Raw genomic sequence first — 18,556 nt, 5'->3', positions numbered from 1 at the left:
AATGCCATAAACACATGTCAGAATGAAGCATTTGCATCAAATGGCAAACACTGCTTTCATAATAGTACATTTTTGGATATACCATGTAAAAACTAAATCTAAAGCTCTTTGGTCTTTCATAGGCTGATATCTTCATTTCAATACAATGTTCTACAGTGAAAGTAATCTGCTGAGAGGGGTAACAAGTACACTGTAAACACCAATGCAATGTAGAAACAGAAAATATTTATTAGGCCAAACATTACTATTGTATACAGTAGCATACAACAAAACCATAAACATATGTAAACCAAAAGTATATTCTTTAGAATACAGTAAAGAACACAATTGTTTGTGGGGGGTCCCAGGGGGGCAATCACCAGTGCTAAGCTACGCTTCATCTCTTCTCCGGCCTGGGTCTGGCCACAATACTTCGTCCACATCACAAGATAAGTTTTCTCTTGCCAAACATCGAGGGAAGTATCTCCTAGCATGGCGTATCCAACCTTGGACAGAGGCAACCTCTATGTCCCCACATGCGTCCTCCATTGCCTGGAGAAGCGGCATGCGGGCATAGGGTTGGCGATCATACACTTTCCAGCTCCAGGCAGAGAAGAATTCCTCTATGGGATTTAGAAAAGGTGAATATGGGGGTAGGTACAAAACTACAAATTGTGGATGGGTGGCAAACCAGTTTTGGACCAGAACAGCCCGGTGAAAACTAACATTGTCCCATAAAACCACAAATCTAGCAGGCTCCTGATCTGGATCAGGGGCAAGCATTGTGTAAATTGCATCCAGAAAAGTGAGCATATGGCCGGTGTTGTACGGACCCAGTGTGACATTGTGATGGAGGACCCCATTTTGAGTGATGGCACCACACATAGTTATATTACCCCCACGCTGTCCAGGGACATTGGTAATTGCCCTCTGTCCTATTACATTTCTTCCGCGGTGCCTGGTTTTGGTGAGGTTGAAGCCAACCTCATCCACATAAATAAATTCATGGCAAATTACATGGGCACCCAGCTCCAATACTCTCTGTAACAGACAAAAGGATATACAGATGAGTAAATATGGTATGTCTGAAGTACTGGAAGTAGTGTTGCATACATACCTCTACAAAGTCATGTCGCACATTCTTGACTCTGTCAGAGTTTCTCTCACATGTCACCTTGTAAAGTTGTTTCATCGTCACTCGGTGCCGTTGGAGGATGCGTTGTATGGTCGACAGGCTTACTGCATTGATGTTGTTAAATATGGTGTCATTATTCAAGATATGCTCTCTTATCTCTCAAATCCTAATTGCATTGTTGTGCCAAAACCATATTTATAATTGCAGTCGCTTGTACATCTGTAAACAAGCATCCTCGTCCTCCATGATGTCTTTGCCTTTCCACTCTGTACAGAATTTAAATGCAGTATGTGTTCAGCATAGGAACTGTAAACAATGTACAAAAAAAATGTAGTACAGCATGATAACCAACCTCATTCATTCAATGCAGTGCAGTAAATGGATGGCTTAGAGTTACAAATGTTTATGCAATACTATGCAGTCATACGTATTTTACAGTACATTACTGTAATGCTAAAATAGTCATTAGATAGTTGCATACCTGTTTTCTGAAGGTTCGAATTATGGACGCCACTGTAAATCGACTCAAGTTGGGCTGGACTCTCAGTCCAGCCTCTCTCATGGTCAAACCGTGGTTGATCACATGATCAACAAGTGTTGCCCTAATCTCATCAGAGATGGCTCTCCTTCCTTCTATTCTTCCTCTTCCTCTCCCTCCTACTCCTCTTGCTCTCTGTCCATTGTTGGCATCCATTGTTCAAAACAGGTAATCTGACCTTTGACCTATTTATAGGCCTATACTACAGTAAAGCAGTGATTGGTTAGTGATCAGTTAAGCTATTAGTGTTTGCACATGTGAGGAGTGTGTGTGTGACCTGGTGAATAAGTGTAGCATTTTGATTGGTTGTGTTTGGAAAAGGAGAGCAAGTCACTTCCTGTTAGATTTTTGTGTTTTAAGTAGAGAATTGTGTGTAGTGTTTTGAAAAAAGTGTTTTATGCAATTGACAACTGAGTCAAAGGCTGAGAAATAGCTTATGGTTTTGGATATTTGGTGTGTAGTTTAGCACTTTGAGTGAGAGGTTTCAAAAATCGTGTGAGATGAAAAGATTTTGTGTGTAAGCAGTTGGAAAAAAACTGTAAATAAAGGTGAAATGTCCAACGAGTCAGGTCCTCATAGTCATTTTAACACACCTCTGTTCTGTACCCTTTTGCTTTATATGAAGGAGCACTTTAGCAATAGATTTACTCTCAAATTTGATTTTGCAGTTCTCGGGTATGATAAATTCCTAAATTCCAAAAAGTAATTTATTGTTTATTTCAACACGTTCACACGTTTTTCTATTCTAATTTTGGTGAGTGATGAGCGATCCTTGGGTTGCTTGTGGCGTTCAGCAAATTACTGAGGCTTCCGTTACAGGGTGGAGGATCATGACAACCTCGCACACATCTTTACGGAGCAGACAAAGATCCTCACAAGATCCTATGGACCTTACTTCCTGGCTGAGCTCATCGAGGCTCAGGATGAGGAGAATCATTCAGCTGTTTGTAAGGTTAGCTATGTTTAAAGCTGTGTTTCTTTGTTGTCGTGAGACTATCTTTGTTTCTCCTTAATACAACTTCAGCCATAACCACCAGGCGAGAAGAAAAAAAAAACGTCAGCCCTTATGATTATTAAGCTCTAGATCAAGTCAGCCATGTTGTTGTTTCTGACGTTGTCTCTGTTTTTTTTAATCTCTGGCATCAGTAATCTCTGATCCACTGTCAGAGCCGTAAAGGCCATTTAAAATGTAATTGCGGCGGTGCAGATGCTATTGCCTGGTTCACAGAAATCCTGCTGGGGTGCATTCCCCCAGGGACTTCGAAGATGGCAGATCTTTCCTCCCCTCCCTTCAACTCAAGCTGACATGTGTTCATGGCAGCATATGGCAGATGAGAGTTGACACTCTGCCAAGACATGCTCTCACTAAACATATTGTGTTCAGACATCTAGCAACAACAACAACAAAAAAAAAAAAACGGCAGGATCTGTTCTCCGTTCAGAGAACAAACAGCACAACATTGCCCAAGAGGGTTGTACTATTCAGTCCTCTCTTCCTCTCAGGAACATCGTACATGATTTACTTTCATTTACACACCCCGTGGCACCATCAGTTTATAAAGGTCTAATTTGGAAACCAATCATCTTTAATGAGGCCACAGCTCAAATGAAAGTTGTAGCCGAGAACAAAGTATTTGGTCAGCGTTGATAGTATGCACATGTTTATCACTAGTGTTCAAACTCACAGAGGAAATATACTATCTATTTAATTACAAATGGCATTACAGTATAATGACTGTGTCGGTCTGTGCACTGTCTTCACAGAATGAGGGAACCGCAGTGGGTTTCATCAGTGTGAGTGGTGACATCAACTTCAAGCTGCTCAAGGAGTGCTTTGAGCTTGGGCCCTTCAACCGTCTGTATAAGCCCAGCCCAGAGGACCTGATTGAGACCGCCCCTGAGCCAGAGGTAAAGGGGCCTCCAGGGAACACCAACACCACCAGCCCACAGGGATAGAATATGACCACAAGGAGGATCCATGTGTCCAACCTACTGTAAGGCTATAACACAATACTGCAATACTGTAAGGCTATAATGGATATGCCACTGGCAGGCACAATGTAGCATAATGGTTTGATTATGTGAATTGCAGACGTAAACCAGAGCTTGGATTTGGATCAAAGTGAAGTTACAGCCATACCCAGTGAAATATCAGAGGTAAATCAATTATGACGTCATGATGGTATACCTTCATGTCCACCTAGCTATGTGCTCTCCTTCATCTCATACGGATATATTAACATCGTGATGCTCTCATTGCAGCCGGTGGACACCCAGGCGTGTGCTGCAGAGCTTCAGGATTCAGAAGTGGCTCTGCAACCAAGAGTCTCAGAAACACCCAATGTTTTCTGTATTCAGTTAGTTGTCATCAATAAGAAGTTTGAAATGAGGTAAGTTCAGGGGAAGATCACAAGCATGATTTGGATTACTAAATAATTCATTGACGAATGAATGACCTAGTCATTGACAGAAAGGGTTACTATTTCGACAAATAAAGAGGAAAAACATTCCCATTGATCAAAGGTGATCACATTTAATATGTCTTTCTCCATGTTATGAATATGTGGAAACCTTTCACTTATCATGGCAGCCCTCCAGTGTGTATCAGTCTTGTGCTGTGTGAAGGAGAGCGAGGGATTGTTAGTTGGCTCCCGCTGGGTCCCTCTCTCTGTCGCCTTACTGCCCAGCTGTTCTGGAATATGGAAGCCAGTCACTCCCCACCGAGAATGAGCATGTAATTAATGAGTATGGCGCTTAAAGTGACAGTAACTTGAAGGAGAGAAGTTGAGCCGAGACCAACGGGCATTGTACTGAGACGGGCAGCTTGCTTGGCCAGTTGTTCCACCGCTATGATCTCCACATTGGCTCTGATTAGAGCTTTGGCAGAAACACAGTTTCACTTCACTTCCCTCGTTCAACTACAGATCGGTGGACTTCCTGCCCAATATATTAAAACCTTTCCCTGTAAGTACACACTATAAGGCTTATTACTAAACCCATGTATGACTGACATCCTATAGTGATTTCCTTGTGGTGGAGGGTCTTTGAACCTGAGGTTATGTGATAAGCATGAAGCCAATCTCCTTGCCTCATCCAGGACCTGCATCATCTCTGTGCCCAAGCTGCCCCCTGAGTTCTCCCTCCTCCAGAACTTCCTCAAGGTGGTACCACACCAGACCAGCAGTCTGCCCCAGGAGCTCTACATCTTCCACTGCTCTGGTCTGCTTATAAGTGGGTATAATATAAAAATGTGATTGGGTACAAAGTGCATTGTCTTAGCATGCATCTATATGTTTATCTTAGGATCAAACCGAGATGGATGTTAATAGGGATTGAAGAGAGACATGCCCTAGATCAGTGGTCACGAAACCTTTTCGGAGTCAAAATCACTTTGAGTCAAAATGCAAGGTGAGATCTACCGCTCAGATAAAAAAAAAAACATGACTTATAAAATGTAAGCACATGCAACATTAACCAATTAAAAACAGTTCTGTAGCAATGAGGTTTGTGCAGTAGGCTATAGGCCCAATATAATATCACTACATTTGGCCATGATTTAATTGCCCTGCCAATGTTGTTCTAAGACCATTTTTATACTATGTTGAAAAACATACTACATGATCGCACTGGAAATAGATCATTTGTTGTATTACTTGTGAGGCACAGCTGAGTGAGCATGATAATGTGCTTTTTAAAAAACGGAACTGGTGGCCAGTTAAAAAAGGAGGCAGCGGCGGTGAGGCTGCCTCTCAGTCGACTCACCATTCTTCTTCTTCTTCCTCTCAGTCGACTCACCATTCTTCTTCTTCTTCCTCTCAGTCGACTCACCATTCTTCTTCTTCTTCCTCTCAGTCGACTCACCATTCTTCTTCTTCTTCCTCTCAGTCGACTCACCATTCTTCTTCTTCTTCCTCTCAGTCGACTCACCATTCTTCTTCTTCTTCCTCTCAGTCGACTCACCATTCTTCTTCTTCTTCCTCTCAGTCGACTCACCATTCTTCTTCTTCTTCCTCTCAGTCGACTCACCATTCTTCTTCTTCTGCCTCTCAGTCGACTCACCATTCTTCTTCTTCTTCCTCTCAGTCGACTCACCATTCTTCTTCTTCTGCCTCTCAGTCGACTCACCATTCTTCTTCTTCTGCCTCTGTCGACTCACCATTCTTCTTCTTCTGCCTCTCAGTCGACTCACCATTCTTCTTCTTCTTCCTCTCAGTCGACTCACCATTCTTCTTCTTCTTCCTCTCAGTCGACTCACCATTCTTCTTCTTCTTCCTCTCAGTCGACTCACCATTCTTCTTCCTCTCAGTCGACTCACCATTCTTCTTCTTCTTCCTCTCAGTCGACTCACCATTCTTCCACTCTCCCTCCCTCCGCTGATGGCGAAACTCAAGTCGCACTGCGTTATTTCCGCCTCATGTACTAATTCATGTTGTTACTCCCTATGACCAGAGAAAGTGAAATCATCCTCGATATTAAAAAGACACAAGCCGCCAATAATAACAACGCAAGCTTATCGGGGAGACTTTGCAATACTCATTCATTGCAGCTGCAGTGTAGGTTGTAGCGCGAGTGGAAGTAGGGAGAACGCGCATTTAATGGTTTGTAAACGTGCTGAGTAACAACTTAAACATGAACTTACTCATCAAAACAGCAGCTCTTTGCTGTATTCGTTGAGTCTCTCTCTAGTCTTGATTTTAAACGTTTTGAAATCTCACCGTATCAACTTTGCTGTGCGTTCAAGGTTTCTTTTTATAGTCTGTGGCTCGAGGAAACTGTGCAGACATGGTGATCTGAGCTATCTGATTGGCCAGCGGTAGACCTATAGCTGCACTTGGTTTGCTATCTAGGCCTGCTGGGTAGGCGGAGTTCTACCTTCGGACACATGAAATGGTTCAAAATGGGAACACTTTGCCTTCCCGGCTCTCGGGCTGCTGAATCAAGTGCACCTACCACCAACAGCACAATTATTATTATTTTTTTTAAATAGGAATGTTTTTATTGTTACAAAAATGTTTGTTGATCGACTAGAAATGTCTTGGAGATCGACCAGTCGATCGCAATCGACCAATTTGTTGACCACTGCCCCAGATGTACTGTATATTGCTTGTGTAATGTCAATCATTGGTCTTGTTGTCGTCTCAGGACATTTGACATGAGGCTGGCAGTGTCTGCAGATAGGCCTGCTGTCTGTGACATGGTGAAGAGACTCGGTCTGCATGTGAGCCCTGCTGGAGGACCTGGACATGTTCTTCAAGGTCAACAGAGACATGGTCAGTCACAGACACACAGGGCATACTACTGCAAATAGGACAAAGGATAGTACAATAACCACTAGCTCCATTTACTTTAGCTAGTCTCCGTTTATCAATCAATCACACAAAACTGTTCCAGTGATTACAATTATTATGTTGGAAGACTTGGAGTATCACTGATTGATTGATGTTTTTTTGCAAAGAACCAACTAATTACCATGTAAACCACATTACCAGTGGTGATTGACACCCCAGATGTCAAACATGATTATGGCAGAGCTCCAACACAGATAATTACTTTGGAAATGAAAATGGAACCACATGTATGTGTAATATCTCATCTCCCATCCTCTCTTTCTCTTGGTCTGTCTTCCAGGATGGAACACCCTTGCAGGTGTTTGTGGCCAAAGTTCCGAACCAACTAGTTGGGATTTAAATTTTTAGAAATTAGGAAGCAATTTTCTTTCTTTTTTTATCTTCGCTAGACAGACTTCAATGGTATTTTGCTTTCATAGATGTAGTACTACTTAACATCTCTCTCTCTCTCTCGATATAGATGACGTTTTTGATGTTATGGTTGGCTCGGATGTAATCTACTTCAGCCACCACTGCTATGAGGAGTACGGCAAACGATGTCACTTTGCCCTCAACCCCATCTTCCAGCACTACGCCAAACACTTCCTGAAGGAGGCGCTGCAGCTCGCCCACAAATCTTGCCTCTACTACCCAGTCTACCCCTCCTACCACAGCCAGAGGGTGAGAGAAACAGCCTCAGGACCGTAAAGCTCACATTGAGTGACTCCTCAATGTGCTCATTCCAGAGTGTGTGCGTGCGTTCAGTACCAGATAGCGCCTGCCCAGCCACCAGCAGCTCTCTCCGGGGTTAAGGCAGCAGGTGCTGATATAAGACTGCCAGCTCCAGCTCTCTGGACTGTGAGAAGACATTTCCTCAGTGTGTAGAGGCCTCCTCCTCTTGCTAATTACCTTCTACAAACATGCACCAGATTGGGAGATGATGAGGTGTAAATAGAATTATGGAATTATGGAAAAGCTAATGGGAGAAGGAATCATCATTTGGGCAGTGGATGGTGGAGCATTGGGTTGGCCTGCCATGAAGGGGTTTCTTTCTATTCAAGAGCACGTTGAAGGGCGTGTAAATCGTGTAAACCAACGTGTTCATCTGAACTAATTATGTCTGCTTCCCAAATGGCACCGTATCCCTTTACAGACCTTTTATGGGTCCTGGTGAAAGGTAGTGCACTATATAGGGAAAAGGGTGGCCTTTGGAATGCATCCTATATCACCTTAGACTTGGCACCTGTTAGTCACCACCCGCCCTTGCCTCCATCAATAGTGTAGCTCATAGGTATCACCTCACCTGACCTTTGCCCCTTTTCTTCTCCCCTCAGAACTCCTGTGCCCATTACCTGACCTCTGTCCTGAACTGCATGGTCCCAGGTGCGCCCACGACGCCAGATTGTTTACCCTCTGGACGAGCTGGGCATCAACACACCATCCAAGCAGATCACCAAGGACCAGGTGGGCACAGCAGCAGCTGGTGAACATGTTTTAACATGCCAGGGAATGCAAATGGGAAATACCCACTGTCTCCAGGTTAACAGAATGAGCGTGAGAGAGATGATATGAGACAGAGCTAGAGTAGGGAGAAAGACAGGAAGCATCTTTAGTGTGAGTAATTGACATGCCCACAAGAGGGCGCTGCTTTAAAATCGATGGATTCCCCCACTTAGCATGGAGTGTTTGTAACTGATATTTGTGTCAAACAGTAAAATATTGTGAAGGATAATATGATTTTATGTGACTGATAATTATTCAATCAAGAGTAAGGCGTGCCATGTACAAACAGCATTGCAGTTTTGAACATTGCATATCATGAGTTGTCGAGCTTTTTCAGTGGTATTGTATGTGCACAGCTTTTCTTTAATAGTCTTTCCAACCCAGCCTTCGCAGGTTATTTTTAAAGGGCTTTATATTTATATAGATGAGGGCAGCAGATGGTTGCTGTGACAGACGGTTGGGAGTGTTTGCCTCTGCTGTTTTAACAAGGTAAAGCAGCATAGTCCACTTATCACACTGTCATAAACCAGTGTCTGCCGCACCTGGGCTATGTCTCAATAGTTGTAACTATCTTCCTCTCCTTGTGTCCTTTTTCCTCCATGGTCATTGATCTGGCTGGACAGAACAGGTGGAAGCAAAATAGTCTAAAGTAAACCTAACCAGTCTGTTCACCTATAAAAGGTAGGTCATGGAGAAAACAAAAGGAGACAAGGGAAGGAAGCCATTTCAGACTAACAAAACCCTGGACCTGTCCTTATCCGCATATTGAAACACTTGTGTTGGATTATGCTGCAAATGCAATGTTGTTCTAAGGCACAACTTTATACGGTAACACTTTCACGGTTTTACTTTTTGCTAATCACAGCACGTTCTGCTCTCACACCAGTCTATATTCTCAACCTTTTGTAAAATATCATATCAATGGAGCTTTAGTCCACAGCATGTTCTGAACCATACGATGGGAGCAGCACAGTTATGCAACATGCCGCTGTGCTTTTTTAACCTGAGATCATAGATTTCAATCGGAGACTAATTGTTCCTATATGTGTCACGTCTATCACGCATCACTCCCCTCGGCCTCAGTGCATTTGCAGACACACCTGCATTCGCCCGTTCCAGCCCATCCAATTTAAAAGCCCCATTTAGTAACACGGCAACCATCATATCCAGGCTGCCATGTAGATAAGAGGAGAGCAGAGCGCTGCCTCGCAGCTTTGTCTGTCTGGGTGCATCGCAAATGCCACCCTATTCCCCATACTTTTGACCAGAGCTCTGTGGGCCCTGGTCAAAAGTAGTGCACTATGGGAATCGGGTGCCATTTAGGATGCAGGCTTCGCTTTGTGATGTAAGCCTGGTGTCTAGCACAGATGTATTAATCAGATTTAAAGCACCTGTTCCCTCTCTATCAATACGGGATCATATTACACAGTGCCATGGTCACAGCACCCGGCCATTATGTTAGAGAAAAGGTTAGGCAGCATCTACACAGGGATAGGAAATAGGGACAGCTGCACCTACCCCACGCTATACCTACCTGCACATGACAAATCACAAATCAGACCTGCCCTGTGTTGTTTGACTGTCTGGAGTATTTCAGGTGATTCTTTTTGAGGGTGTTCTTGATCAACGCTAAATAACGATGTCAATAGCTGAAGTGACAATGCTCCTTGCACTTTAATTACATAGGTTTGATAACATTTGCTTCATGAAGAGTTTGCATTTACGTTTTGTTGACGTGTTCTTTTAAAGAACGGAAGTAACATAAATATTACTCAAAGGTTCATGCCTTTTTCTGCCATTTTCCATCCAACAAGGTGTGCAGGGAAACCAATCTAGCTAACAAAAACCAGTTAGCCCTCTAAGATCACTGTGTGATCCATGGAAGAATTTGGACAAATGGACAATTCTGTGGATAACACAATGTTTTCTGCAACCATTCTCACTCCGTACCTTGTGGTGAATGCTCTGACATTTGGACTTTTATTATTTTTATTTTTTTGAATTTTACCCCTTTTTCTCCCCAATTTCATGGTATCCAATTGTTGTAGTAGCTACTATCTTGTCTCATCGCTACAACTCCCGTACGGGCTCGGGAGAGATGAAGGTTGAAAGTCATGCGTCCTCCGATACACAACCAGCCGCACTGCTTCTTAACACAGCGCATCCAACCCAGAAGCCAGCCGCACCAATGTGTCGGAGGATACACCGTGCACCTGGCAACCTTGGCTAGCGCACACTGTGCCCGGCACGCCACAGGAGTCGCTGGTGCGCGATGAGACAAGGATGGCAAGCCCTAGATGGCAAGCCCTCCCTAACCCGGACGACGCTAGGCCAATCGCCCCACGGACCTCCCGGTCGCGGCTGGTTACAACAGAGCCTGGGTGTGAACCCAGGGACTCTGATGGCACAGCTGGCGCTGCAGTACAGCGCCCTTAACCACTGCACCACCCGGGAGGCTGGACATTTATTTTCAACAGAGCCAGTACCCATAATAAATGTGTTAGTATTTAAGTAGGAGCGCTGGCACTTAAGTTTCACTCAGTGCTTCCAGTGGCGCCACCTAATACTAAGAAATGTCCATATTGTTTGGTATGAACACTGCTAAAATAATAATAAAATGTTTGAGCTGAAAGCTGGTACTCTCTTTTAGGTAGTTTAGTGCTCAAATCGCTGCAGAATGCTGTGGTAGCCATGCTGGTTAAGTGTGCCTTGAATTCTAAATAAATCACAGACAGTGTCATCAGCAAAGCACCCCCACACCGTCACACCTCCTCCTCCATGCTTCACGGTGGGACCGCACATGCAGAAATCATCCGTTCACCTTATCTGTGTTCACCTTATCATCCGTTCACCTTATTTGGTTCCAAGCGGTTGGAACCAAAAACCTCAAATTTAGACTAATCAGACTAAGGGACAGATTTCCACTGGTCTAATGTCCATTGCTCGTGTTTCTTGGCCCAAGCAAGTCTCTTCTTATTATTGGTGTCCTTTAGTAGTGGTTTCTTTGGAGCAATTCGACCATGAAGGCCTGATTCACGTAGTCTCATCTGAACAGTTGATGTTGAGATGGGTCTGTTACTTGAACTTTGTGAAGCATTTATTTGGTCTGCAATCTGAGGTGCAGTTAACTCTAATGAACTTGTCCTCTGCAGCAGTGGTAACTGGGTCTTCCTTTCCTGTGGTGGTCCTCGTGAGAGCCAGTTTCATCATAGCGCATGATGGTTTTTGCGACTAAACCTGAAGAAACGTTCAAAGTTCTTGACATTTTTCAGATGTCTTAAAATAATGATGGACTGTTGTTTGTCTTTGCTTATTTGAGTTGTTCTTGCTATAATATGGACTTGGTCTTTTACCAAATAGGGCTATCTTCTGTATTCTGTATCTTCTGTATTCTAGAAAATAGTACAAATAAAGGAAAACCCTTGAAGGAGTAGGTGTGTCCCAACTTTTGACTGGTACTGTATATTGGTTAAAAATACTAGAGTGACTGAAATATTAACATTTTAGGAGAGACATTTTTTGAGGTAATCAAACAAATGAATATTTTACTTTTACGGACACTCTCTGCCACGTCGCCTCAGGCAACATATGCACTCAACCACATTAACTGAAAACTAACCATGGAACCGAAAGTCACCATCATTGTGGTAGTGTCATGTACTGTCATGTTGTGTCTTGTCTCTGTCCTTTCCCTTCACCCTGTCTCCCTCTGCTGGTCGTTGTTAGGTTACCTTTTCTCCCCCGCTTTCCCCCAGCTGTTCCTTGTCTCCTCTTGACTACCTCGTCACCCCTTCTCCCACCTGTTCCCCTTTTCCCTCTGATTAGTCCCCTATATCTCTCTCTGTTTTTGTTCCTGTCCTTGTCAGATTCTTGTTTGTTGTGTTTCATGCCTGAACCAGACTGTCGTCATGTTTTGCTGTAACCTTGTCTTGTCCTGTCGGAATCTGCCGGTCTGTCTGAGCCTACCTATGTTTGGTAATTAAAGAAGCTCTGTTTAAGTTAATTCGCTTTTGGGTCCTCATTCACGCACCGTAACAGAAGAATCCGACCAAGAATGGACCCAGCGACTTCGGATCCTCTCCACTCAGCCGTCGGGATCCAGGGAGCGATGCTAGGCAGACACGAGCAGGAAGTGTCTGCTGCTCGACATGCCGTTGAGACCCTGGCCACCCAAGTCTCCAACCTCACAGAACAGGTTCACCATCTCCGCCTCGATCCACCGGCCACTTCCAGGGCTTTCGAATCTCCGGAGCCCAGAATCAATAACCCGCCGTGTTACTCTGGGGAGCCCACTGAATGCCGCTCGTTCCTCACCCAGTGTGATATTGTGTTTTCTCTCCAGCCCAACACTTACTCCAGGAGCACTGCTCGTGTCGCCTACGTCATATCTCTCCTTATTGGACGGGCTCGTGAGTGGGGCACGGCAATCTGGGAGGCAAGGGCTGAGTGTACTAACCAGTATCAGGACTTTAAGGAGGAGATGATACGGGTTTTTGATCGATCTGTTTTTGGGGAGGAGGCTTCCAGGGCCCTGTCTTCCCTATGTCAAGGCAATCGATCCATAACAGACTACTCTATTGAGTTTCGCACTCTTGCTGTCTCCAGTGGCTGGAACGAGCCGGCCTTGCTCGCTCGTCTTCTGGAGGGTCTCCGCGCAGAGGTAAAGGATGAGATTCTCTCCCGGGAGGTTCCTTCCAGCGTGGATTCCTTGATTGAACTCGCTATTCGCATTGAGCGACGGGTTGATCTTCGTCACCGAGCTCGTGGAAAGGAGCTCGCGCTCTCCGTCGCTCCCCTCTCCGCATCACTACCATCTTCCTCTGCCGGCTCGGGTGCTGAGCCCATGCAGCTGGGAGGTATCCGCATCTCGACTAAGGAGAGGGAACGGAGAATCACCAACCGCCTCTGTCTCTATTGCGGTTCCGCTGGTCATTTTGTCACTTCATGTCCAGTAAAAGGCCAGAGCTCGTCAGTAAGCGGAGGGCTACTGGTGAGCGCTACTACTCCTGTCTCTCCTTCAAGATCCTGCACTACCTTGTCGGTCCATCTACGCTGGACCGGTTCGTCAGCTTCCTGCAGTGCCTTAATAGACTCTGGGGCGGAGGGCTGTTTTATGGACGAGACCTGGGCTCGGGAACATGACATTCCTCTCAGACAGTTAAAGGAGCCCACGGCCTTGTTCGCCCTGGATGGTAGTCCTCTCCCCAGGATTCAGCGTGAGACGCTACCTTTAACCCTCACTGTTTCTGGTAATCATAGTGAAACCATTTCTTTTTTAATTTTTCGTTCACCTTTTACACCTGTTGTTTTGGGCCATCCCTGGCTAGTTTGTCATAATCCTTCCATTAATTGGTCTAGTAATTCTATCCTCTCCTGGAACGTCTCTTGTCATGTGAAATGTTTAATGTCTGCTATCCCTCCTGTTTCCTCTGTCTCTTCTTCACAGGAGGAGCCTGGTGATTTGACAGGGGTGCCGGAGGAATATCACGATCTGCGCACGGTGTTCAGTCGGTCCAGGGCCACCTCTCTTCCTCCACACCGGTCGTATGATTGTAGTATTGATCTCCTTCCGGGAACCACCCCCCCCGGGGTAGACTATACTCTCTGTCGGCTCCCGAACGTAAGGCTCTCGAAGATTATTTGTCTGTAGCTCTTGACGCCGGTACCATAGTCCCCTCCTCCTCTCCCGCCGGAGCGGGGTTTTTTTTTGTCAAGAAGAAGGACGGGTCTCTGCGCCCCTGCATAGATTATCGAGGGCTGAATGACATAACAGTGAAGAATCGTTATCCGCTTCCTCTTATGTCTTCAGCCTTCGAGATCCTGCAGGGAGCCAGGTTTTTCACTAAGTTGGACCTTCGTAACGCTTACCATCTCGTGCGCATCAGGGAGGGGGACGAGTGGAAGACGGCGTTTAACACTCCGTTAGGGCACTTTGAATACCGGGTCCTTCCTTTCGGCCTCGCTAACGCTCCAGCTGTCTTTCAGGCATTAGTCAATGATGTCCTGAGAGACATGCTGAACATCTTTGTTTTCGTTTACCTTGACGATATCCTGATTTTTTCACCGTCACTCCAGATTCATGTTCAGCACGTTCGACGTGTCCTCCAGCGCCTTTTAGAGAATTGTCTTTTTGTGAAGGCTGAGAAGTGCACTTTTCATGCCTCCTCCGTCACATTTCTCGGTTCTGTTATTTCCGCTGAAGGCATTAAGATGGATCCCGCTAAGGTCCAAGCTGTCATTGATTGGCCCGTCCCTAAGTCACGCGTCGAGCTGCAGCGCTTTCTCGGCTTCGCGAACTTCTATCGTCGTTTCATCCGTAATTTCGGTCAGGTGGCAGCTCCTCTCACAGCCCTTACTTCTGTCAAGACGTGCTTTAAGTGGTCCGTTTCCGCCCAGGGAGCTTTTGATCTCCTCAAGAATCGTTTTACATCCGCTCCTATCCTTGTTACACCTGACGTCTCTAGACAGTTCGTTGTCGAGGTTGACGCGTCAGAGGTGGGCGTGGGAGCCATTCTTTCTCAGCGCTCCCTCTCTGACGACAAGGTCCACCCATGCGCGTATTTTTCTCATCGCCTGTCGCCGTCGGAACGTAACTATGATGTGGGTAACCGCGAACTGCTCGCCATCCGGTTAGCCCTAGGCGAATGGCGACAGTGGTTGGAGGGGGCGACCGTTCCTTTTGTCGTTTGGACTGACCATTGGAACCTTGAGTACATCCGTTCTGCCAAACGACTTAATGCGCGTCAGGCGCGTTGGGCGCTGTTTTTCGCTCGTTTCGAGTTCGTGATTTCTTATCGTCCGGGCTCTAAGAACACCAAGCCTGATGCTTTGTCTCGTCTCTTCAGTTCTTCAGTAGCCTCCACTGACCCCGAGGGGATTCTCCCTGAGGGGCGTGTTGTCGGGTTGACTGTCTGGGGAATTGAGAGGCAGGTAAAACAAGCGCTCACTCACACTCCGTCGCCGCGCGCTTGTCCTAGGAACCTTCTTTTCGTTCCCGTTCCTACTCGTCTGGCCGTTCTTCAGTGGGCTCACTCTGCCAAGTTAGCCGGCCACCCTGGCGTTCGGGGTACGCTTGCTTCCATTCGCCAGCGTTTTTGGTGGCCCACCCGGGAGCATGACACGCGTCGTTTCGTGGCTGCTTGTTCGGTCTGCGCGCAGACTAAGTCCGGTAACTCTCCTCCTGCCGGCCGTCTCAGGCCGCTTCCTATTCCCTCTCGACCGTGGTCTCACATCGCCTTAGATTTTGTCACCGGACTGCCTTCGTCAGCGGGGAAGACTGTTATTCTTACGGTTGTCGATAGGTTCTCTAAGGCGGCTCATTTCATTCCCCTTGCTAAGCTTCCTTCTGCTAAAGAGACGGCACAAATCATCATCGAGAATGTTTTCAGAATTCATGGCCTTCCGTCAGACGTCGTTTCGGACAGAGGTCCGCAATTCACGTCTCAATTTTGGAGGGAGTTTTGCCGTTTGATTGGGGCTTCCGTCAGTCTCTCTTCCGGCTTTCACCCCCAGTCTAACGGTCAAGCAGAACGGGCCAATCAGACTATTGGTCGCATCTTACGCAGTCTTTCTTTTCGCAACCCTGCGTCTTGGTCAGAACAGCTCCCCTGGGCAGAATACGCCCACAACTCGCTTCCTTCGTCTGCGACCGGGCTATCTCCTTTTCAGAGTAGCCTCGGGTACCAGCCTCCGCTGTTCTCATCTCAGTTCGCCGAGTCCAGCGTCCCCTCCGCTCAGGCTTTTGTCCAACGTTGCGAGCGCACCTGGAAGAGGGTCAGGTCTGCACTTTGCCGTTATAGGACGCAGACTGTGAGGGCTGCTAATAAGCGTAGAACTAAGAGTCCTAGATATTGTCGCGGTCAGAGAGTTTGGCTCTCCACTCAGAACCTTCCCCTTAAGACGGCTTCTCGCAAGTTGACCCCGCGGTTCATTGGTCCGTTCCGTATTTCCCGGGTCATTAATCCTGTCGCAGTTCGACTTCTTCTTCCGCGATACCTTCGTCGCGTCCACCCGGTCTTCCATGTCTCCTGCATCAAGCCCGTCCTTCGCGCCCCCGCTCGTCTTCCCCCCCCCCCCCCCATCCTTGTCGAGGGCGCACCCATCTACAGGGTCCGTAGAATTTTGGACATGCGTCCTCGGGGCCGTGGTCACCAGTACCTCGTAGATTGGGAGGGGTACGGTCCTGAGGAGAGGAGTTGGGTTCCCTCTCGGGACGTGCTGGACCGTGCGCTGATCGAGGATTTCCTCCGTTGCCGCCAGGTTTCCTCCTCGAGTGCGCCAGGAGGCGCTCGGTGAGTGGGGGGGTACTGTCATGTACTGTCATGTTGTGTCTTGTCTCTGTCCTTTCCCTTCACCCTGTCTCCCTCTGCTGGTCGTTGTTAGGTTACCTTTTCTCCCCCGCTTTCCCCCAGCTGTTCCTTGTCTCCTCTTGACTACCTCGTCACCCCTTCTCCCACCTGTTCCCCTTTTCCCTCTGATTAGTCCCCTATATCTCTCTCTGTTTTTGTTCCTGTCCTTGTCGGATTCTTGTTTGTTGTGTTTCATGCCTGAACCAGACTGTCGTCATGTTTTGCTGTAACCTTGTCTTGTCCTGTCGGAATCTGCCGGTCCGTCTGAGCCTACCTATGTTTGGTAATTAAAGAAGCTCTGTTTAAGTTAATTCGCTTTTGGGTCCTCATTCACGCACCGTAACAGGTAGTGGGGTCATCAGACACTGGCTTCACATTTTTTGAAGTATTGAGAAATTGTATACAAGCATTCGTGTGTGTTTTGGTCCAGTTGAGAGGTGCTTAGATTTGAACCCATCTCTGAAGGGCACAACCGCCAGATTATAGGATTTAATACAGAACATTCATCTGCCTTCCTGGGCAAATGCAAAATCTGCATGGGAGCAAGACATGGGTGCCGAGCTACCCGATGACATATGGCAAACATAGTATTGGGCGTATTCACACCTCATCATTTTGCACAAGGCACAAGGCTCATTCAGTTCAACGTTTTGCACCGTCTCCATTCTCAAATGACAGGCTGGCAAACATATATCCAAATGTTGACCTCAAGTGGTTGAGATGCCACCAGAGTCCAGCGACTGTGGGACAAATGTTTTGGTCATGGCAGTTTTTGAGTGGCTTCTGGGACCCAATTTTTTTTTTTTTTAGGTACACTGTGCATGGGTCCCCATTCATACAATATGTGGAAAGCCTGTCTTTTACATAGTGTAACTTGTATATTTTAGTAAGCGGCCATGTCTGATCTAGTGGCCATATATTGTGCTGATAAATTTCAACTATGATTACAATACCAATTTTTGTATTTTATATAATTTTTTTCCATGGTTTTGTCTTATTACATTTTCTGTGATATATTTGTATGACACCTTGGTGGAGGGATGGGTGGGTGGATGGGAGGGAAAATGTGGGTGGATGGGAGGGAAAATGTGGGTGGTTGGGAGGGAAAATGTGGGTGGTTGGGAGGGAAAATGTGGGTGGTTGGGAGGGAAAATGTGGGTGGTTGGGAGGGAAAATGTGGGTGGTTGGGTTGTTGTACGGTTTTTATTTTATTTTCTCATATCTGAAAATCGATAAATAAAATGCATTTAAAAAAATTTTTAAAGTGTGTTTTAGAGGAAGCTCAATGACATCCAGATGATTGTAATTAGTGGGGAGTGACTGGTCGGTATTAGAGCAGCAGCTTGTGCTGCTTTATCAGCAGTGATTAGTAGAAATATGAGTGGAGAGGATAATAGGTATACCCACCCAGAGCAACATGTGTGAACACACTATCACCCCCTTTCCCACCAAGGCAATGTGCACAACCAGCTTACTATTGGTATTACTCTGAATTCATGGTTACCTTCAAATAAACGCCAATTCAACACCTTTTGTTATTACCGTCTTTTTTGCATTGTCATAAATAAGCTTTTATTTTTTTTATTTTTACTCTTCTTAATCTATCTGCGCGTGCAGTGTGTGCAGATTCTTGCTTCTCAAAGTCTTGATGCTTTGTCGATTGGATAAATGAGGCTTTATAGTTTTAGGCTTGGATGAAAGCCTGAACACACACACACACACACAC

The 18,556-nt window shown here is 46.0% G+C and overlaps 1 pseudogene; it reads left to right on the top strand.

The window, feature by feature from the left end:
* The first annotated feature begins 2,205 nt into the window (after positions 1–2,205).
* Positions 2,206–18,556, top strand: part of LOC110521043 (cilia- and flagella-associated protein 61-like) — a 34,780-nt pseudogene continuing 18,429 nt past the window's right edge.

Source organism: Oncorhynchus mykiss, chromosome 4 (genome assembly GCF_057628025.1).
Source record: "Oncorhynchus mykiss isolate SJ-2025 chromosome 4, ASM5762802v1, whole genome shotgun sequence".
NCBI classification, from domain to species: domain Eukaryota; kingdom Metazoa; phylum Chordata; class Actinopteri; order Salmoniformes; family Salmonidae; genus Oncorhynchus; species Oncorhynchus mykiss.
This window is presented reverse-complemented; position numbering and strand designations above follow the sequence as displayed.